Below are 16,208 nucleotides of genomic sequence, written 5' to 3'. Positions count from 1 at the left end.
TGGAAACTGAGGAGTAGCCCCAACACCGAGGGGAGCGGTTGCAACCTCCACCCCTCCTCCTTAGGTGGCGCCTCTTCGAGAGCCGCGTTAAGCAGTCATGCGTAGGGTTACCTCCCAGGGTGTCGGTTCTGGGCGTCCCAGGCTCTGGGATCGATCACCCTGCACTTTGGCCGAGGATGCCCATCTGGGCCAGGGAGGGTGGAAAACTGGCCTTGAAGTCCACGGGTCAAGTCAGTCTACCCTCAAGGCCAAGAAGCGCACCTTTTCATTTTTCCAGGCGCTTTCTCTAATTCGAGTTACGCAACAGTTCGGCGCGGCGGGTAGTTGTGAACCCATTTTATGGACGAGGAAACATCCTAGAAGGATGAGGCCTGCCTCTGGAGGACTTTCGAAGCGCAGGCTAGGGCTGGCGCCCTTCCCCCTTTCCCGCTGGACTGAGCGGAAGGGGAAGACTTGAGGAAAGGACTAAAAGAAGGAACCGGCTCTGTAAACTTCTAGCGCCCTCTCTACCAGGCAGTGTTGCAGACACTGGGGCAGGGTGGTGAGCATAGCAGATGGCCCTGCCCTCTTGGAGGAGCTAATCCAGAGGAGCACGACTGTTACCAGCAAAAGCTTAAATCCAGTATCATTTGCATTCCACAGGATCCTGCAGAGAGACAATTATTTCTGAAATTTTAGGAAGTGTAGTTTGTTTTTTTTTTTTTAATTTCAGAAGCCTAGCATGACTCACTAGGCCTTTCACTGGCTCTGCTTACCTCCCCACTTCCCTTTTTCACCTTTGCCCTAACAGGCACTCTTTAGCTGTTGCCGGGGACCCCCATCCCTCATTTCAGGCCTTTGATCAAGCTGACACCTCTGGCATGCCCTTTGCCATTCTATTCGTAGCTAACATTACAGGTCCTTGAAGTCAGCTCAGGGCCACCTCTAAAACTACATGTCCTTCCCCTTTCAGGTGCCCATAAAATAGAGTGCGTCTATTCTGTGTCATGGGGCTTCCCTGGTTGGTTCAGTGGTAAAGAACACCTGCCAATGCAGGAGACATGGATTTGATCCCTGGGTGGGGAAGATTCTCCTGGAGGAGGAAATGGCAATCCACTCCAGTATTCTTACTTGGGAAATCCTGTGAACAGAGGAGCCTGGTGAGCTACAGTTCATGGGGTTGCAAAAGAGTTGTATTCTGACTTAAGAGACTCAGTAACAACAATATTCTATGTTACAATTCTTTTATATTATTTCATAGCCATCTCTGGGTGTCTCTCACCGTCACAGACTGTATTTCCACTTTCTAGCATAATACTTGGTGCACAGTGGACATCCCAGTGTTTGCTGACCAATGAATGAGTGAAGAATGTAGATAGAGGCTTGAACATTCAAAGATCAAAATCAAATAGTGAGAGGGTGTTTGCACTGGGTTTCAAAAATGAATCATCTAGACCTGTACAGTCTTAACACAAGAGCTACCAGCTACTGGTATGCGGCTGGTCCAGACTGAGACATTTTCAGTGTAAAACACGAACTGGATTTCAAAGACAGTACAAAAAAGAGAATGCAAAATACCTCGTTATTAATTTTGACTTTGATTATTTTCCTTTTTAAGACTGAATAATATTCCATTTTTTAAGGTACCACAGTTTGCTTATCTGTTTATCCATTCATGGACACTTGGGTTGCTTCTATGTTTTAACTCTTGTGAATAATTTTGCTATAAACATGGATGTGCAAATATCTTTCTGAAACCTTGCTTTTAATTCTTCTGGCATGTATCCAGAAGTGGAATTGCTGGATCGTATGGTAATTGTGTGTTTAATTTTTCAGCTGCCGTATTGCTCCACTGTTGCTGTCCCAATATTTGTTGCTTTCTATTTTTTTTTTTTTTGACAGTAGTCATCCTAATGTTTGTGAGGTAGTATCTCACTGTGATTTTGATTTGCATTTCCCTATTGATTAATGATGTTAAATGTTTTTTTCATGTGCTTTTTGGCTATTCCTATGTCTTCTTTAGAGAAATGTCTATGAAATCCTTTGCCTATTTTGAATGGGTTTTTTGTTGTTGTTGTTGAGTTTTAGGAGTTCTCTATGTACTTTAGATATTATCCTTTATCAGATTTACGATTTCTCCAGTTCTGTGAGTTGTTGGGCCCATTAATTTTTGCCCAAATCAAGGAAGCTCTCTTTGATAAGGAGTCTACTCACAAATTGTTGTTAATAAATGTGTATTATTTTCATGGAAACCTAGTTATAATGCTTAGGAATAGGATGTTCTGGTTAACAAGTACTCAGGTTAACCGGGAATTAAGCAAAATCCCTTTTACAGTTTGGCCATGTAACACTCTTTTCAAAATGTGAATGAATAGACCCTAAACAACACAAATAATTTTACTTATTAAGGAGGTCAGTAAACACCAGAGTTCTAACAAAGAGCATTTTATTATATTTTTACAGAACAGCTACTGAGATCATTCTGGTCTTTATAACCAGTCTGAGGACTGGCAATGCAGAGAACTGTTCATCTGAGTTTTTAATAAATGGGGACATTTAGACATAGAGATCTTAAGAGACTTGCCTGATCAGTGTCTTAGTCTAGTGAATAGAGAAGTCCAGATATGGCTCCCATCTTGTGGATCTTTCCATCACTTGAATCTGCTCCCTTGATTATTATGTGAAACATCATTTCTTATGGTTAGGATCTAGATATACAAAGTGGAAGCTTTAGAATAGAGTTTCTTGAAATGTGTTCTGAGACAATCCACATCAGATTACTCTAAAATGCAGATTCCTGAATCCCACCACACCCCACTGAATCAAAATCTCCCTAGGTGAGGCCCAAGAGTCAGCTTTTAAAAAAAGTCTCCAAGTTATGCTTACATGTGCTAACATTTAGGAGATTGGATTAAATATGTATTGACTCTGAAATGTCTCTAAGAATATTATCTTTGGTTTTAAATGAAGCCCTAGTGAGATTGTTTTTCCTTGCAAAGTGCAGTTTTTGCCTAAAAGTCCAGTTTATCTAGAAAACTATAATAAGAAATAAGAAAACTGTAATCTCACATCTAGATTATCAAGACTTTGCTTGTTTTATCACCTTGAGTGTCTTAAGAACAGTAAGCAGTTTTTGAAGTCTCCAGGACAAGACTTTAACTCCATTCTAGGGGAGCTGGCTTTCTTATGCTAGTGGTCAGAGTCATTCATTCTTTGATTTACTCAGTTTCTCACTGGTCATGCTTTCTAACTCAAACACCAGCAACAACAAGGGTGTTTATTTTCTCATATAGCCAAAAGTCCTAGTGTAGATTGACCCAGAGTTGGTTAAGTCATTGGCTCAATGACAGCTTGAAAGACATTATTCTTCCTGTTCTGCTTACTCTGTCTTTCCTGGGTTAGCTTCCCAGATAATGGCCAGAGTGATCACGGTTCCAGGAGATCCATCAGATACAGCAACATCCTGGGGGAAAAAGGGGGATCATTCTTAGATGGATATTAACCATATATTCAGTAATTGTTGACATGCAGTAATTGTGCAATGTACTGGGGATACTGTAGCGAACTAGATACAGCCATTGCCCTGACAGATCATTGTGAAGGACCTGGACAGATGAATAGGCAATTGTGAAACAGTGTGTTAAGTACTATGGTAAGGAATTATAGGGTTCTATGAAAGCACATGAAGAGTTGTATTTTATATGTATGTGTGTATATACAGATGACCCTTGAACAACATGGGTTTGAACTGTGTGAGTCTACTTATATGTGGATTTCTTTCATTAAATATATACTATAGAACTATCTGATTCCCAGTGGGTTGAATCTTGTACTTCCCTCAAATGGCTTATCATCAAAAGACAACTAAAGTTCCCATATTCATAAACATCTTCCTAGATATAACTCTGGCCCCATATACATATACATACATACATAATTCCCTGAAGGTCAATTCAATGAGAGCTTTATAATTTGCTTTATAAAAAATTAACCATAAGCTATAGACATTTAAAATGGTTTCCTTATATTCCAAAGTATGTGTGTGTGTATGTGTACAGGTGTGTGTGTGTGGCTTAACTTATTTAATCAATCCTCTGTTGAAGGATCTTTATTTTGTCATGACAGGCAAAGTTCCAGTGAATTTCGTTATCATCCATGTTTTTGAACACAGTACACAAGTTGCACATTCAAGGAACAAGGGACTTCATGAGGTCCAAAGCCTCCTACTCAAAATGTGGTTGTTGGACTGACCACATTGGAATCACCTGGGAGATTGGTAGAAATGCAGAACCTTAGACTCCACCCTGGACTGACAGAATCAGAATCTTCATTTTAACAAGATCTTGTCTGGGGGAGAAGGGGACAGTTTCCCTGACAAACCTGAAAAGTGAACAGATACAACGCAGGCAACAATTTGGGGTGAGACTGGTCAAGATGGAGGATATAGCCTCTTGGAAGGAAGGCCTTGGGCCTGGGAGGACACATAGGAAGAAATCCTGTGTGGCTGGAGCTTAAGGAAAGAAGAGTGGAGGAGGCAGGCAGGAGCCAGACCATGGTACTGACTCTGCACTTCACTTGGGAGCCAGAAAAACTATTAAAAATTTCAGAGTAATATACTCAGAATTTTATTTTAACAAGCAACCTGTATAAACAACAGTATTTCCAGGTTTCGTTGCATCTAAGTTTTCTCTTTTTTGGCTGTGCCACACAGCTTGCAGACTCTTAGCTCCCTGACCAGGACTGAATCCATGAGTGAACCTCATGAGTGGTCCAATTACACAGAACACTTAAAAAGGAGAGAAAATGTTTCTGGCAGAACAGAAGAGAAAAAGGAGAGGAATTGAGCACTGTTGAATCAGGTCAGGCATGACATCCATCATCTTAATATAACTTTCAAAACAATACTGTAAATTAGGCCTTGATGTGCCCTTGGTGTGTCAGTGTTTGGAGAGGTAAGGGAGCTGGACAAGGAAAATAAGGTGCTGGGCACTTGACCTTCTAGGAAAACTATCATGAACCAGGCACACACAACTGGTGTGGGTCCTGGCTTTGTTCAATTTCAAACAAAGACCACAAGCATATAGTTCAACAGGCCAAAGCACAGTAAAAGTTTTTAACAGAATAAGCAGTTTCCTGCTTCTCCCGTCCCATACCCAGACCTGCTTTCCTCTCTTGCAGCTGGACTGTGAGCTCCTGGGGACAACAGGGCTGTCTCCTAGTTGCCCAGTGCCACAGAGCCAGTGTCTCCAAGTCAGCTGTTGGAGACACAGAGCCACTGTCTCCAAGTCAGCTGTCCCCCAGCTTGATTCTTGAATCAGAATCATTTCCGTTTCTCCCAACAAAATCAGAACGTCTCTTAAAACCTATCAGCAAATTAAGTATCACTACAACAACTAACATCTATGAATCTTCATTTATTCAGTGCTCAGATCTCCAGTCACTCAACATTGGAAAAAACCCCTAAAGGCAGGTGGATGTGTTAGTTGCTCAGTTGTGCCTGACTCTTTGTGACCCCATGGACTGCCAGGCTCCTCTATCCATGGAATTCTCCAGGCAAGAATACTGGAGTGGGTAGCCATTCCTTTCTCCAGGGGATCTTCCCAACCCAGGGATCAAATTTGTGTCTCCCACATTGTGGGCAGATTCTTTACTGTCTGAGCCACCAGGGAAGCCTGGAGTAGAAGTTAACAGTACCAACCTCATTTCCATAGTTCTGACTCCTCCATATATTAACCTTGGGCTAGTCACTTGACCACTTGAGATAAGTCCTGATATGTGGTAAATTCCCAGTGAATATTATCTGTCATCATCTTCCAGAAGATAGGGGTAAATCTCTTTGACTGTGTTCTAGGCCTATGGCTTCATTCCTTGGCAGAGATAAATGGTCCCAAAGTCACAGTCACCAATTTAATGTGTAAAGTGAAACCACTGATTTCATAAGCGTGGTGGCATGACATTGTGTGGGCAATAGGTGGAAGCACAGGCAACAGCGAGATGGCGTGAGAGTGAATTGCAGAGGGAGCAGGACAGCTCACATGCAACAGAAAAACAATGTGGGTGGTTTAATGAGGGCTAAACGGTCCTTCGCTAAGCAGCCTTCCTGAGGGCAAGGTTGTGGGCTTGACAGCTCTTTATAGGAATAGATTGCATAATAATCACTTGAAGCATCAATAAAAGGTCAATTATGTTCTGAGTAAGCTGTTCAGCCAGGCAAGGAGGCGTGTAATGCCTTTTTAAAAGACCCCTGAGCTTAACGTTGGATGGCACCTCTTAGAGAAACTCAGTCTAAGTTCTTATATGCACAGGAGCAGTATGTCCTGGATTTTAGAAGTACACAGACCAAAAAGATGTTTTTAAAAACTGAAGACCATGACCAGGGCTGCCAACTTGTTATTTTGTGGTGTTGGAGAAGACTCTTGAGAGTCCCTCAGACAGCACGGAGATCAAACCAGTCAGTCCTAAAGAAAATCAGTCCTGAATATTCGTTGGAAGGACTGATGCTGAAGCTGAAGCTCCAGTACTTTGGCCACCTGTTGTGAAGAACTGACTCATTGGAAAAGACCCTGATGCTGGGAAAGATTGAAGGCGGGAGGAGCAGGGGACAACAGAGGATGAGATGGTGGGTTGGATGGCATCACTGACTCGATGAACATGAGTTTGAGCAAGCTCTGGGAGTTGGTGATGGACAGGGAAGCCTGGCATGCTGCAGTCCATGGGGTCACAAAGAGCCGGACAGGACTGAGTGACTAAACTGAACTAAACTGAAAGAGACCCAGAAACAAATTAATGAGAGAACCACCATCTGTTATTATTTTTCCACAAAAGGAAGGAAATTATAATGTCAGAGAAAGTAGGAAAATCACAGTTTCAGACTAAGGGACAGTCCTTCAAATTGAGCACATTTGGTATTGCAAAACTCTTGCTTGCTGCATTTCATGATTTTTCTGACTTTCCTACATCTTCTGGAAGCATTGTTATGGGCCAGCCAGGTTGACCTGGAATTTTGAAACTACTGCTTTCTGGAGCAGAAATTCGCCAAGTGTGGGCCCAGGCCAGCAGTAGCACCACCCACTTGGGAACTCCTTACAGATGCAAAAATTCTGGAAGTGGGCCCGGCAGGCTGTGCTTTCACAAGCCCTCCTCCATGTGATGTTGACCCTCAAGTTTGACAACCACAGTTGCAAAGTGTTGCAGAGTCCAAACTCACTCTGCTCACTGCAGGATTTACGACATACAATAGTACACATGTTTTTCTTAGTCTTAGGCTCATGGCTATATTTTGCCCATTTATCTAATATAGGCCCCAAAGATCTCTCCTTCGGGATATATGGAGTACTTCCTATTTCTATAAGTTTGATAACACAAAACACATAGGCAAATACCAACAAAAATGACACAGATTCCAAAATCAGTTCCCAGTTCAGTTGTAAGGGTAAATAAACTTACCCTACAAAACAAATAAACTAATTTCAATCAGGCTGCCTACCTCCACAAGAACTAGTTCCCCAGTGAACTGGTTCTAACTCAGGTACAATCAACAATTCACCTCTACAACAGGGTATCCCAATCTAATTGGCTTGTTCCATAAAGGAAAAGCCCAAATTGAAGAGGAATGTCTTCCTGGTGGGCATACCAGAGTGATTTACCATACAATATCAAGTCTATTAACTTATAACACAAAAGAGCACAGAAAACCACAAACAAATGAATCGACTGCTGAATTGGGTGCACTTACCCTAAGAAATCGAGTTCCTTGACTCATAAAAATTTGTTGCTTCCATTCTACAACTGCCAAGTCCTGGGGCAGCTGGTGCTGCTACAAGGAATCTTGAGGGAAAGATCCTCAGGCCAGATGGTCCCGGCAGCTGCTAGGCCTTGTTCCAATATTCCTTGACTAGGGAATGCCCTGACCAAGACTCCTGGCTGGTGTTGAGGCAGTCTAAGCATGAGTTGGAAAAGAATTTCCAGACAGAATATTGCAGAAAGGAGTGAGTTTATTAAGAACAAAGAGCAGAGATGACATGGGCACTGTGAATGCAGCTGGCCAACAACTCCTGACAGGCCAGAGAGAGTCGACAGTTTTTGTGGGTTGGTAGACAAAGTGCAGGCGGCGGCGACGGGCGTGCTAAAGTGCGGCCGAGAGGAGCTACCCCACGTCCGAGGTCAGGGGCAGAAGTCAGGAGGACCCCATGCCCCAAGGGTGGAGGCCAAGAGGAGTTATCCCACGTCCGAGGTCAGGGGCAGCGGCCGAGAGTGCCAGATTGCGACGGCGCAGAAACGGCCGAGAGGAGCTACCCCACCTCTGAGGTCAGGGGGGGCGGCCGAGAGGAGATACCCAGCGTCCAAGGTCAGGGGCAGCGGCCAGGAGGAGATACCCCATGCCCTTAAGCCCGAGGCCAGGGGCGGCGGGCGGGAGGAGCTACCCCACCCCCCTAAGCCCGAGGCCAGGGGCGGTGGCCGGGAGGAGCAACCCCACGCTGTGGCTGCGTGGGCACAGGAGGGCCTAGAGGAGCTATCCCACGTTGAAGGTCAGGAAGGGTGGCGGTGAGGAGATACCCCTTGTCCAAGGTAAGGAGCATTGGCTGCGCTTTGCTGGAGCAGCCGTGAAGAGATACCCCATGCCCAAGGTAAGAGAAACCCAAGTAAGATGATAGGTGTTGCAAGAGGGCATCAGAGGGCAGACACACTGAAACCATACTCACAGAAAACTAGTCAATCTAATCACACTAGGACCACAGCCTTGTCTAACTCAATGAAACTAAGCCATGCCCGTAGGGCAACCCAAGATGGGCAGGTCATGGTGGACAGATCTGACAGAATGTGGTCCACTGGAGAAGGGAATGGCAAACCACTTCAGTATTCTTGCCTTGAGAACCCCATGAACAGTATGAAAAGGCAAAATGATAGGATACTGAAAGAGAAACTCCCCAGGTCAATAGGTGCCCAATATGCTACTGGAGATCAGTGGAGAAATAACTCCAGAAAGAATGAAGGAATGGAGCCAAAGCAAAAAGAATACCCAGCTGTGGATGTGACTGGTGATAGAAGCAAGGTCCGATGCTGTAAAGAGCAATATTGCATAGGAACCTGGAATGTCAGGTCCATGAATCAAGGCAAATTGGAAGTGGTCAAACAAGAGATGGCAAGAGTGAATGTCAACATTCTAGGAATCAGAGAACTGAAATGGACTGGAATGGGTGAATTTAACTCAGATGACCATTATGTCTACTACAGCGGGCAGGAATCCCTCAGAAGAAATGGAGTAGCCATCATGGTCAACAGAGAGTCTGAAATGCAGTACTTGGATGCAATCTCAAAAATGACAGAATGATCTCTGTTCGTTTCCTAGGCAAACCATTCAATATCACAGTAATCCAAGCCTATGCCCCAACCAGTAACGCTGAAGAAGCTGAAGTTGAACGGTTCTATGAAGACCTACAAGACCTTTTAGAACTAACACCCCATAAAGATGTCCTTTTCATTATAGGGGACTGGAATGCAAAAGTAGGAAGTCAAGAAACACCTGGAGTAACAGGCAAATTTGGCCTTGGAATACGGAATGAAGCAGGGCAAAGACTAATAGAGTTTTGCCAAGAAAATGCACTGGTCATAACAAACACCTTCTTCCAACAACACAAGAGAAGACTCTATACATGGACATCACCAGATGGTCAACACCGAAATCGATGATTCTATTCTTTGCAGCCAAAGATGGAGAAGCTCTATACAGTCAGCAAAAACAAGACCAGGAGCTGACTGTGGCTCAGACCATGAACTCCTTATTGCCAAATTCAGACTTAAATTAAAGAAAGTAGGGAAAACCACTAGACCATTCAGGTGTGACCTAAATCAAATCCCTTATGATTATACAGTGGAAATGAGAAATAGATTTAAGGGCCTAGATCTGATAGAGTGCCTGATGACCTATGGACTGAGGTTCGTGACATTGTACAGCAGACAGGGATCAAGACCATCCCCATGGAAAAGAAATGCAAAAAAGCAAAATGGCTGTCTGGGGAGGCCTTACAAATGGCTGAGAAAAGAAGAGAAGTGAAAAGCAAAGGAGAAAAGGAAGATATAAGCATCTGAATGCAGAATTCCAAAGAATAGCAAGAAGAGATAAGAGAGCCTTCTTCAGCGATCAATGCAAAGAAATAGAGGAAAACAACAGAATGGGAAAGACTAGAGATCTCTTCAAGAAAATCAGAGATACCAAAGGAACATTTCATGCAAAGATGGGCTCGATAAAGGACAGAAATGGTATTGACCTAAGAGAAGCAGAAGATATTAAGAAGAGATGACAAGAATACACAGAAGAACTGTACAAAAAAGATCTTCACGACCCAGATAATCACGATGGTGTGATCACTGACTTAGAACCAGACATCCTGGAATGAGAAGTCAAGTGGGCCTTAGAAAGCATCACTACGAACAAAGCTAGTGGAGGTGATGGAATTTCAGTTGAGCTATTCCAATTCCTGAAAGATATGCCAGCAAATTTGGAAAATTCAGCAGTGTCCACAGAAATGGAAAAGGTCAGTTTTCATTCCAATCCCAAATAAAGGCAATGCCAAAAATGCTCAAACTACTGCACAATTGCACTCATCTCACACGCTAGTAAAGTAATACTTAAAATTCTCCAAGCCAGGCTTCAGCAATATGTGAACCGTGAACTTCCTGATGTTCAAGCTGGTTTTAGAAAAGGCAGAGGAACCAGAGATCAAGTTGCCAACATCCACTGGATCATGGAAAAAGCAAGAGAGTTCCAGAAAAACATCTGTTTCTGCTTTCTTGACTATGCCAAAGCCTTTGACTGTGTGGATCACAATAAACTGTGCAAAATCCTGAAAGAGATGGGAATACCAGACCACCTGACCTGCCTCTTGAGAAATCTGTATGCAGATCAGGAAGCAACAGTTAGAACTGGACATGGAACAACAGACTGGTTCCAAATAGGAAAAGGAGTATGTCAAGGCTGTATATTGTCACCCTGTTCATTTAACTTATATGCAGAGTAAATCATGAGAAAGGCTGGACTGGAAGAAACACAAGCTGGAATCAAGATTGCCAGGAGAAATATCAAGAACCTCAGATATGCAGATGACACCACCCTTATGGCAGAAAGTGAAGAGGAACTAAAAAACCTCTTGATGAAAGTGAAAGAGGAGAGTGAAAAAGTTGGCTTAAAGCTCAACATTCAGAAAACGAAGATCACGGCATCCGGTCCCATCACTTCATGGGAAATAGATGGGGAAACAGTGGAAACAGTGTCAGACTTTATTTTTCTGGGTTCCAAAATCACTGCAGATGGTGACTGCAGCCATGAAATTAAAAGACGCTTACTCCTAGGAAGGAAAGTTATGACCAACCTAGATAGCACATTCAAAAGCAGAGACATTACTTTGCCAACAAAGGTCCGTCTAGTCAAGGCTATGGTTTTTCCAGTGGTCATGTATGGATGTGAGAGTTTGACTGTGAAGAAGGCTGAGCGCTGAAGAATTGATGCTTTTGAACTGTGGTGTTGGAGAAGACTCTTGAGAGTCCCTTGGACTGCAAGGAGATCCAACCAGTCCATTCTGAAGGAGATCAGCCCTGGGATTTCTTTGGAAGGAATGATGCTAAAGCTGAAACTCCGGTACTTTGGCCACCTGATGTGAAGAGTTGACTCATTGGAAAAGACTCTGATGCTGGGAGGGATTGGGGGCAGGAGGAGAAGGGGATGACAGAGGATGAGATGGCTGGATGGCATCACTGACTCGATGGACGTGAGTCTGAGTGAACTCCGGGAGTTGGTGATGGACAGGGAGGCCTGGCATGCTGTGATTCATGGGGTTGCAAAGAGTCTGACACGACTGAGCGACTGATCTGATCTGAGACAATGGCAACCCACTCCAGTGTTCTTGCCTGGAGAATCCGAGGGATGTGGAAGCCTGGTGGGCTGCCATCTATGGGGTTGCACAGAGTCAGACACGACTGAAGCGACTTAGCAGCAGCAGCAGACAGTTTTTATAGCCTCAGGACAAAGAAAATTCCTCTTGGAAGGTTGGCATTAGGTAATTGGTTAGGGCATTATAGGGTGACTACCTGGGTGGGCAGTTTTGCTTAATTTGGGGTCAGGAATCCTGCTTGTGATTATCACAGGTGCTTTTGGCAATGGTTTCAAAGGCGCTCAGTCAGCTTTGGAGGTTTGTTCTGGGCTCTGCTTCTGTGGCTTTAGTGCAAGGGCTTACATCTGTGGTCTTAGGGCAGGATTCAGCATTTACCCCTCTTTTAATGTATAGGCCAAATCTTTGGACCCTCAACACCCTTCTCAAGTCTAACTACCTGCCTATCCTTGTCTCAGGTCATGGGAACCCAGGTCATTGGGGAAATGGGTGAAGACCACTTGGACTTCTTCCTGCTGGACAGGAGCATCATGGGGTCCTGGGTCCTGCTCTCTGTCAGGGTGCATTTGTGGAGGGAGATGAGAGGTCATGGAATGACAAAGCAGCTTTTTCCAGCAGAGTCCATGTATCAGTCAGCTGATATCATTGTTGAAACAGCATCTGGAATTGAATCCTGTGACTCTGTTGGGAGATGAACTTAAATAATGTGTTAATGATGCAGGGACCAAGCAATAAAGAATTCTTCTTCTTCTCATAGAAGAGAGAAGGCTGGAGAGCCAGCTGGGGCCCTGACCTACCCTCTGTTTTAAATCCTCTATTAATCTGATATTTGTCTTTAGAATTTGAAGGTCTACTTCTACTTAGTTGGAGATATTAATATATTACTAGAAGCAGCATATCTCGTTTAGTTGGGCACAGACACCCCTGGCCTTGTCTGCTGTCACATCAAGAGCCCTCCTATTCTGTAAAACCACCTCAGCTAGAGAGCCTAGAGCTGACTGTTGTTTCTCAATGACAGCTAACTGTAGCCTTCCAGGATTTCTGGGCCATGTTGGTGAGATTGAGGATGTTCCTCTCTAAGAGGGCTATGCCTGCAAACCAAAAAAAAAAAAAAAAAAATCCTCTAAAGACACTATGGATTATTTCAGGTCATTCAAGAATGGAGCTAGGAGGTGGTCCTAAGATGGCCAAGGAGTAGGACGGGGAGACCACTTTCTCCCCCACAAATTCATCAAAAGAACATTTAAAGGCTGAGTAAATTCCACAAAACAACTTCTGAACGCCGGCAGAGGACATCAGGCACCCAGAAAAGCAGCCCATTTTCTTCGAAAGGAGGTAGGAAAAAATAAAAAAGACAAAAAGAGAGACAAAAGAAGTAGGGATGGAGCTCCGTCCCAGGAAGGGAGTCTTAAAAGAGAGAAGTTTCCAAACACCAGGAAACACTCTCACTGCCGAGTCTGTGGCGAGCCTTGGAAACACAGAGGGCAACATAACTGGGAGGAAAAATAAATAAATAATTAAAACCCACAGATTACATGCCCAATGGTAACTCCCCTAGCGGAGAAGCAGCACAGACGCCTGTACCTGCCACTAGCAAGCAGGGGCTGGGCAGGGAGGCGCGGACTGCATTGCTTAGAGTAAGGATCTGGCCTGAATGCCCCGCGGGCAATCTGAGCAAACTAACTTGGGCTAGCAAACCAGACTGTGGGATAGCTACCACGCAAAAAGCCCTAAGACACCACCAGGCCTGCACACAGAACAAAGGACTGAACAGAACTAGCCGGCTGCAGACCATCCCCCTCCAGTGGCAGGCAGCCAGAGCCGGAAGGGGGCAACTGCAGCCCCAGAGAGACATTATCTACCAAACTGCAAGCAGGCTTCTTTGCTAACTAGACTACTTGGGGTTCTGTACGATCAACATTCGCCTGAGAAGGTGCGTCAGTTGTACACCCAGAAAACTGAGCGGCAGGGACAGGGGAGGTGATAAGTCGCAGCGATCGCGCTCGCCAAACACTTCATCACCTGAGCTGCTTGGACCTGGGAAGGGCACAAAACACAGGCCCAACGGAGTCTGCGCCTCTGAGGACTACCTGAGTGCCTGAACCTGAGCGGCTTAGACCTGGGAAGTGCATACAACCCAGGGCTGCCCTCAGACAGTTCCCGGCAGAGCAATCTAGAGCCTAAGCAGTGTAGACAGGGAAAGCACACACGCGGTGAGTGGAGGCAAACCCAGTGTGGCCAAGACACTGCAAGCACACGCCAGTGTTATTTGTTTGCAGCGTCCCTCCCTCCCCACAGTGCGACTGAACAAGTGAGCCTAAAAAAGTGTCCACCACCGCCCCCTTGTGTCAGGGCAGAAATTAGACACTGAAGAGACCAGCGAACAGAAGAAGCTAAAACAGAGGGAACCGCCTTGAAAGTGACAGGTGTGATAGATCAAAACCCTGTAGTTAGTACCAACTACACAGGAAGGGGCCTATAGATTTTGAGAAATATAAGCCAGACCAAGGAACTATCCGAAAATGAACTGACACCACAGTGCTCACAACAACACCAGAGAAAGTCCTAGATATATTTTTACTATCATTAAAAAAATTTTTTTTAATTTTTAAGTCCTCTATTACTCCTTTAATTTTCATTTTTATAACCTACTAATACTTGGCAACAAAAAAAAGAGACCCTATTTTTTAAAGCAAACTTCATATATATATATATATATTTTTTTTTTTTTATATAATTTTTGAGACTTTTTTTTTCTTTTCTTTAATATTGTATTTTTGAAAATCCAACCTCTACTCTAGATTTTTAATCTTTGCTTTTGGGTATTTGTTCTCAACTTTGTACCTTTAAGAACCCAATCTTCAGTACCCATTTTTACTTGGGAGCGAGATTACTGGCTTGACTGCTCTCTCCGCTTTTGGACTCTCCTTTTTCTCCACCAGGTCGCCTCTATCTCCTCCCTCCCCCTTCTCTTCTCTACCCAACTCTGTGAATCTCTTTGTGTGTTCCAGACGGTGGAGAACACTTGCTGCTGCTGCTGCTAAGTCGCTTCAGTTGTGTCCGACTCTGTGCGACCCCACAGTCAGAAGCCCACCAGACTCCCCTGTTCCTGGGATTCTCCAGGCAAGAACACTGGAGTGGGTTGCCATTTCCTTCTCCAATGCATGAAAGTGAAAAGTGAAAGTGAAGTCGCTCAGTCATGTCTGACTCTTCGCTACCCCATGGACTGCAGCCTACCAGGCTCCTCTGTCCACGGGATTTTCCAGGCAAAAGTACTGGAATGGGGTGCCAATGCCTTCTAATTAGTCATTACAATGAATCAAAAGAATGTTTGGAGGTTGTAAAGACCTCAGCAGACCTACTCCCATAACTTACATTTTAAGATAACAGGATTAGCCAGAAGGTTTTTTCCAGAGACTGTCCTCAAGCAGGATACATTATTTTTATATAATCCTAAGGAATGTAGAGGGGAAAAAAAGTTTGTCCTTTCTTTCTTCTTGAGAATTCCAGACCCCTCTCCTTGGGGACCCCTAGACTTCTTATCAACCTGCCTAGGAAATGACTTTCTCATTCCCCCCTTTTCTTTTAGGAGAATTATGTTGCCAAGGGACAGGGGCATTGTTTCCATTCCATAACTAAATTGTTGAGGCAACATATTCTCCTAACCCTCATATTGAGGGTCTCTGATCCAGGGGCCCCAAGTAATAGTTGGAGGAGGCTGTGGCACTCTTAGGAGCTTAGACAACCATTTGTAAATTAAAAGCTTTTAGATGATTAGAAAACCCCATTATACAGTTACAGATGTAAGGCAAAATAGTCATTAAACCAAGTTAAAATCAAAATGAAAAGTCACATTATGTCCATAGTTACATCAGTCCATGTTAAGGTTGTTAGATGTCATCAGATGAAGAAGAGGCATGGCATATGATTGTTGTCGAAGGTATTCACAGACTTGGAGCAAGTCTTTTCTTTGAAGCGGAGATGTCCCCCAAGGGAAGCCTTCCACTGATGAAGAGGGGAGCGCTCCACAGATTCAGCAGTTAGACTGATTGTGAAATGCTGCATAGGAGTGAGCCCAGGACAGGAAGGTATTGTCTTGAGAATCAAACGGCAGACAGGATTTTTGGAGTTAGCAGAAGTAGGCTCACATAGATCATCAGGCCCATCTGAAAAGTACAAAGTCAGAGCATAGAAAGTAAAGACATAAAATGAAGTCACTTAGTTCTGGTCAGGGTGCCACCTCTTAACTCAAGTGTGATGTAAGCACAGATCAATTCCTGGCACTTTGACAGCTGTGGGAGAAGAAAGAATAACCTGGTAAGGGCGTTCCCAGAGGGGCTCGAG

The 16,208-nt window shown here is 44.2% G+C and overlaps 1 long non-coding RNA gene across 1 annotated transcript in view; it reads right to left on the bottom strand.

The window, feature by feature from the left end:
• Positions 1–2,520: 2,520 nt before the first annotated feature.
• LOC138986112 (uncharacterized) overlaps positions 2,521–16,208 on the bottom strand; it is a 35,269-nt gene continuing 21,581 nt past the window's right edge. The window contains exons 2-3 of the long non-coding RNA XR_011463008.1: positions 3,363–3,442; positions 2,521–2,687 (exon numbers count right to left, since the gene is read on the bottom strand). This is a non-coding gene — a long non-coding RNA (uncharacterized lncRNA). The remainder of the gene's footprint in view (positions 2,688–3,362; positions 3,443–16,208) is intronic.

This window comes from Bos mutus, chromosome 3 (assembly GCF_027580195.1).
Source record: "Bos mutus isolate GX-2022 chromosome 3, NWIPB_WYAK_1.1, whole genome shotgun sequence".
Lineage (NCBI taxonomy): Eukaryota > Metazoa > Chordata > Mammalia > Artiodactyla > Bovidae > Bos > Bos mutus.
This window is presented reverse-complemented; position numbering and strand designations above follow the sequence as displayed.